Below are 7,236 nucleotides of genomic sequence, written 5' to 3'. Positions count from 1 at the left end.
GCCTGATTGGATGATTATTAATTGCTTCTACAATGGATTGGGTGCTACTTTTATACCCATGCTCAATGCAGCATCAGGTGGAGCCTTGTGGGCTAAGAGCTACGATGCAGCTTATGAACTTATTGAACTGATGGCTAATAATGAGTACCAGAATCCTTCCCAGAGACTGACTCAAGAGAAAGTCGCAGGAATTCTGGAGTTGGATGCAGCAACTGCTATCGCTACCCAACTAAAGGCTTTGACGATGAAGGTGGACTTTTTGTCTAATTATGGAGTAAATCAAATCACCAGTGTCTGTGAACTTTGTGCTGGTGCCCATGAGACTGATCAGTGCGCAATTTCTAGTGAATTAACTCAGTTCGTGAGCAACTTCCAGCGATCGCAACAACCATTGCCGGCCACCTATCATCTCAACAACCGCAATTATCCTAATTTCAGTTGGAGCAATACTCAAAATGCGGTTCAACAGCCTTATCAACAGTATCCAGCTAAGCAGTACAACCCCTCTGGTTTTCAGCAACCACAGTACGTACCTAGACAGCAACTCCAGCTGTAACAAGCCAATGAAAAATCTGAATTGGAGGAGTTGAAACTTATGTGCAAGAGTCAAGTTATTTCCATCAAGACCTTGGAAAATCAAATTGGGCAAATTGCCAATGCCTTGCTAAATCATCAGCCTGGTACATTGCCTAGTGACACTGAAGTGCCAGGAAAGAGGGAAGCTAAGGAGCAGGTAAAGGCAATCACTTTAAGGTCTGGAAAGGTTGCGAATCCCGAACAAACTCAGGAGTTGACTGAAGAAGTTGGGGCTGAGAAAGAAGTAGTGCAGCGGGAAGAAGAAGTGGGACCAAGAAAGACTACTGTTGAGCACACTCCGCCTGAGGGTAATTTAGGGGAGAAACAGATCTATCCTTCACCACCTTTTCCCAAGCGGCTGCAAAAGAAAAAGCTGGATAAGCAGTTTGAGAAGTTTCTGGAGGTGTTCAAGAAACTTTATATCAACATACCTTTTGCTGAGGCCCTTGAGCAGATGCCTAGTTATGCAAAATTTATGAAAGGTATTCTCTCTCAGAAGGTGAAGCTAGATGATTTAGAGACAGTCGCTCTCACAGAGGAATACAGTGCTGTGTTACAACAGAAGTTGCCTCTGAAGCTTAAAGATCCAAGAAGCTTCACTATTCCATGTACTATTGGAAAAGTGTCTTTTGACAGATGCTTATGTGACTTGGGGGCTAGCATCAATCTGATGCCCTTGTCAATCTTCAAGCAGTTGGACTTGCCTAATCCTAAACCAACTTATATGACCTTGTAGTTGGCCGACCGTTCTATTACATATCCGCGAGGTATTGTGGAGGATGTCTTGGTCAAGGTGGATAAACTCATCTTTCCTGCTGATTTCATCATTCTTGATTTCGAGGAGGATAACAAGATTCCCATAATTTTGGGGAGACCCTTCTTGGTGACTGGCCGTACCTTGATAGATGTGCAGAAGGGTGAGCTCATAATGAGAGTTTTGGATCAGGATGTTACTTTTAATATGTTCAATGCTCTGAAATTTCCTACTGATAATGAGGAGTGCTTAAAGGTGGAGTTGGTCGATTCGGTGGTCACCTCGGAAATTGATCAATTGCTAAGGTCTGATGCCTTAGAGAAAGCATTGCTGGGGAATTCGGATAGTGAAGATGACGAAGGGGATGAATAATTACAATATTTGAATGCTTCTCCCTGGAAAAGGAAAATTGATATGCCTTTTGAATCTCTTGGAATGGAGGAATTGAACAAAGCTCCTAAATGCCTCAAGCCTTCTATTGAGTTTAAGCCTTTACCTGAACATTGAGGTATGCATTTTTAGGTGATGCATCTACTCTTCCTGTTATTATTGCATCTGACCTTTCAGGTAGTGATGAAGAAAAGCTTTTGAGGATTCTGAGAGAGTTTAAATTAGCAATTGGATGGACTATAGCAGATATCAAGAGAATCAGCCCTTCTTACTGTATGCATAAAATTCTGCTAGAGGAAGGTAGCAAACCTATGGCCGAGCAGCAAAGAAGACTTAATCATATCATAAAGGAAGTAGTGAAGATAGAAATTATTAAGTGGCTAGATGCAGGGATTATTTACCATATCTCTGACAGTTCATGGGTAAGCCCGGTTCAATGTGTGCCAAAGAAAGGTGGAATTACTGTGGTAGCAAATGAGAAGAATGAGCTTATTCCTACAAGGACAGTCACGGGGTGGAGAGTTTGCATGGACTACAGGAAGTTAAACAAATCCACTAGGAAGGACCACTTCCCTTTGCCCTTCATTGATCAGATGCTTGACAGGTTGGCCTGTTATGAATACTATTGTCTTCTGGATGGCTATTCGGGTTATAATCAGATTTGTATCGCTTTAGAAGATCAGGAGAAAACTACCTTCACTTGTCTATTTGGTACTTTCGCCTTCAGATGAGTTTCTTTTGGTCTGTATGGTGCGCCAGCCATATTTCAGAGATGTATGATGGCCATCTTTTCTGACATGATTGGCCAGAATGTGGATGTGTTCATGGCTGACTTCTCAGTCTTTGGAGATTCTTTTGATAAATATTTGCAAAATATGGGACACATTCTCAAGAGGTGCGTTGAGACCAATCTGGTTCTCAATTGGGAGAAATGTCATTTTATGGTGCGTCATGGCTTAATTCTCGGGCACAAAGTTTCCAGTAAGGGTCTTGAGGTGGATAAAGCCAAGGTGGGGGTCATTGAGAATCTTCCTCCACCTATTTTTGTTAAGGGAATTCACAGTTTTCTTGGTCATGCGGGTTTTTACAGGTGTTTCATCAAAGACTTCTCAAAGATTTCAAAGCCTTTGTGCAGTCTGTTAGAGAAAAATGTTCCTTTCAAGTTTGATGACGAGTGCCGTGCAGCTTTCGAGATATTGAAGAATAGTTTAATCACGCCACCGGTCATAACTGCACCTGATTGGAATGAGCCTTTTGAGATGATGTGCGATACAAGTGACTATGCAGTTGGAGCAGTTCTTGGGCAGAGGAAGAACAACATATTTCATGTGGTCTACTATGCTAGTAAGACTCTAAATGGTGCCCAACTAAATTATATGGCTACGGAGAAAGAGCTTTTGGCTATTGTCTATGGTTTTGAGAAATTTCGATTTTATCTACTTGGGACGAAGGTGACAGTTTTCACTGTTCATGCTGCGATTCGATATCTCGTCTCAAAGAAGGACTCGAAGCCTAGATTGATTAGATGGGTTCTTTTACTCCAAGAATTTAAACTAGAGATCAAGGACAGAAAGGGAACTGAAAATCAAGTCGCCGATCATCTCTCACGTTTAGAAAATCCTAATGCTACTTCATTGGATAAGACGATGATAAATGAGTCTTTTCCCAACGAGTAGTTATTTGGAGTGCAAGAAGAAGAATCGTGGTTTTCATACATTGTGAACTACCTTGTGAGTATTATCATGCCTCCCGACCTATCTTATGCTCAAAGGAAGAAGTTTCTACATGAGGTGAAGTGGTATATGTGGGATGAGCCATTTCTTTTTCGACAAGGAGCTGACCAAATCATCAGGAGATGTATTCCTTACAGAGAAATGGAGGGGATCTTGCGGTATTGCCACTCAACGACTTATGGAGGACATTATGGTGGAGAAAAGACAGTAACTCGTGTTCTTCAAGCAGGTTTCTTTTGGACGGCGTTGTTTAAAGATGCTCATCAGTTCATTTTGAAATGTGATCGATGTCATCATGTGGATAATATGTCTAAGAGGGATGAGATGCCTCTTAATGTGCTTCTCGAGGTGGAGGTCTTCGATGTATGGGGAATTGACTTCATGGGGTCATTTGTCTCATCTTGTAACAATCAGTATATCTTGTTGGTGGTTGATTACGTGTCGAAATGGGTTGAAGTTAAGGCATTGCCAACGAACGATGTGAAAGTGGTGCTTAGTTTTCTTCATATGCAGATATTCACAAGGTTTGGTACTCCAAGAGTTATAATCAGTGATGAGGGATCACATTTCTGTAATCGCAAGTTCACTGCTATGATGAAAAGGTATAATGTGAATCATCACATTGCTACGGCTTATTATCCTCAGACTAATGGTCAAGCTGAGGTATCTAACAGAGAGATCAAGCGTATTTTGGAGAAAGTGGTGTGTCCATCAAGGAAGGATTGGTCTTTGAAACTTGGTGAAGCTGTTTGGGCGTATAGAACAGCATATAAGACTCCATTGGGAATGTCGCCGTTTTAATTGGTTTATGGTAAGGGGTATCATTTGCCTGTGGAGCTCGAGCATAAGGCATATTGGGCTTTGAAGAAGTTGAATCTGGATTTGGATGCAGCTGGTAAGAGGAGGATGCTTCAATTAAATGAGCCCGATGAGTTTCGACTTCAAGCTTACGAGAACAACAAAATGTATAATGAGAAAGTCAAGAGGTGGCACGATAGGGGTCTAGTGCTCAAATCATTTGTGCCAAGGCAACGAGTTCTTTTGTTCAACTCTCGTCTCCATCTTTTTTCTAGAAAGTTGAAGTCAAGATGGTTCGGGGCCGTTCTTTGTTAAAATTGTGTTTTCACATAGAGCGGTGGAAATTTTTGAGAATGATCTGGGCCAAACATTCAAGGTAAATGGTCAAAGGTTGAACCATTATTATGGTGACACGGAAAACCGCGAGGTGGTTAGTGCCGTTTTATTGTCCATTTGATCTCGAGATTCTACGTCGAGCTAGCTGATAAGTGGCATTTTATATCACTTAGAACATCTTAAAATGGCTTAAATTGGTGTCTTGAATTCAAATATTTTGTGTATTTGATGCGTTTTTCTAGTGTTTATGCATTTCAGGGTATTAGTTGCATTTCGGAGGAGGAATCATCAAGAATAAGCCTTGGCATGTGTTCACCATTGCGAGAGGAAAAGAACGGGCAGATTACGGCGAAGAAATGGAGCAAACCTGGAAATTTTCCAGTAGGGTCCTGCGCGCCCGCGCAGCTATGCTGAGCGGCCGCGCAGCAGCCTTGCGCGCCCGCGCAGAAATGCTGAGCGGCCGCGCAGGGTCGGGGAAAATAATATATTATTTTAGACTTCTACTTCTGTTTGGCTTCCAACTTCTATGTAATCTGAGTTTTATGGGACTATTATATAAGTAGATTTGAGACGTTTTTCACAGGGTATTAAGAGGGGATTATGTTTTAGATTGTGTTTTGCAGGAAGCGAAGGAGATAAGGAAGAAGACCGATTTAGCACACAGCAACGAAGAGGAAGCATATATTCTTGTGATTCTTGTTTCGTTGTAACGTTGGATGCTAGTTTTCTTGCTTTGACTTATTTACTCTTGTGACGTACTCTGTTTTAATATAATTAGTTTAGTTGTTATTTTCTTGTGTTCGTTTATCATGATTTCATATGAACCCATGATGGCGATAAGTTCTATTATGGGCTAATCGTGATCATGGGGTTGCAATGGATTTATTATGAAATTCTTTAGTTAATTGTTTAATACTTTAGTGTGTGATGATTGCATGATATCTAGTATTGGTTGTGCATATTCGTCTTATGTGCGTCGCGAACATATAAGATAGGGTGTTAATCTCTTGTGAAGCGACAGTGGATCTTGAGGTTTAGAACTTGCCATACTAGCATAGGTTCATGTACGTTGTGCATGATTAGTGGGTAACTCTAACAGTTTTATTTGCCCTATGTAATCAAAAGGAGTAACTTGTGCTTAAATCGTTGTGTTGTCAATTTCTGTAGACATATAGGAACTCAACATAATTGATGACTATTCAATTTCTATCTTAATTGTGGATGTTTGGTAGAATGGTATTAGTATAATGAAAGTTGACTTTTATCAGTTTTGTGTTATTCGATTAATATCATCACTGTCACATGCTAAAGGTAATAACTATGGCTATAGAAGGAAGTAATAATGAAGTTGTGATCTCATGAGTGTTTTATTATTGATAAATTGCAGTGTTAGTTAAGTGGTTAATCAAGTAGTTAATTATAGTTAATATTTAATCAACAATTTTAAGTGTTATTATCTTAACATTGAGAAGTAATCATACATTGGTGAGTGAGTTAAATTAGACAATAACTTAGTCTGAGTCTCTGAGGGAACGAACTAGAAAGTATTCTATATTACTTGCGAACGCGTATACTTGCATGAATATTAGTGCGTGATTTCGCCCTAACAAGTTTTTGGCGCCGCTGGCGGGGACTCGGCGTATTTGTTTAGTTTATGTACTTACCATCATTGGTCATTAGGACTCAGTGATTAGGACGTAGTAGTTAATTACTCTTTTCGGTTGTGTTTCAGGTACTTTAGTGCGTTTATGCAAACTCGTTCTCGTGCTCGCAAGAGGACCTTAGATACAGCTGAGGAGAAAGACGAAGTTCTTGATACACCGGAGAAGTTAGATTTTGAGGATTCGGATTCAGGAACTGAGCAGAAAGAACCAGTAAATATGGGAGATCATATTGTTCAAGCTGATCCAGCTCTTATGGATTTTTCTCGGCCTAAAATTGATGACATTCAGTCAAGCATCCTTCATCCGGCTATTCAAGCTAACACCTTTGAAATCAAGCCGGGCACTATTCAGATGGTGCAGAATTCTGTTTCTTTTGGAGGAGCGGCAACTGAAGACCCCAACATGCACATAAGGAATTTTGTCGAGATCTGCAGTACTTTTAAGTATAATGGCGTGAATGATGAGGCTATCAAGTTGAGGCTTTTCCCATTCTCACTGAGGGATAAGGCTAAAGACTGGTTACATTCTGAACCAGCTGGGTCAATCACTACGTGGCAAGATCTTGCGCAAAAGTTTCTGGTGAAGTTTTATCCAATGGCAAAGACTGCTGCTATGAGGAGTGCTCTTACTCAGTTTGCGCAGCAACCTACAGAATCTATGTGCGAGGCTTGGGAACGCTACAAGGAAATGTTGAGAAAATGTCCACATCATGAAATGCCGGATTGGATGGTAATCACTGGTTTTTATAATGGTTTGGGGGCTCAATCTCGGCCCATGCTCGATGCAGCAGCGGGAGGCGCCTTATGGGCTAACAGCTATACTGAGGCGTACAATCTTATTGAGACGATGGCTGCAAATGAGCATCAAAACCCAACTCAGAGGATGACATCAGGCAAGGTAGCAGGTATTCTGGAAGTTGATGCGGCCACCGCTATTGCAGCCCAGCTCCAAGCGCTATCAATGAAGGTTGATTCTTTGGCTACGT

The 7,236-nt window shown here is 41.1% G+C and overlaps 1 non-coding gene across 1 annotated transcript; it reads right to left on the bottom strand.

Moving 5' to 3' along the window:
• Positions 1-6,860: 6,860 nt before the first annotated feature.
• LOC141675684 (small nucleolar RNA R71) lies at positions 6,861-6,967 on the bottom strand. The gene has a single exon (XR_012556325.1). It is a non-coding gene; the product is annotated as a small nucleolar RNA R71 (small nucleolar RNA).
• Positions 6,968-7,236: the final 269 nt, after the last annotated feature.

This window comes from Apium graveolens, chromosome 7 (genome assembly GCF_009905375.1).
Source record: "Apium graveolens cultivar Ventura chromosome 7, ASM990537v1, whole genome shotgun sequence".
NCBI lineage: Eukaryota > Viridiplantae > Streptophyta > Magnoliopsida > Apiales > Apiaceae > Apium > Apium graveolens.
The sequence above is the reverse complement of the archived record's forward strand: the minus strand, read 5'-3'. Positions and strand labels throughout refer to the sequence as shown.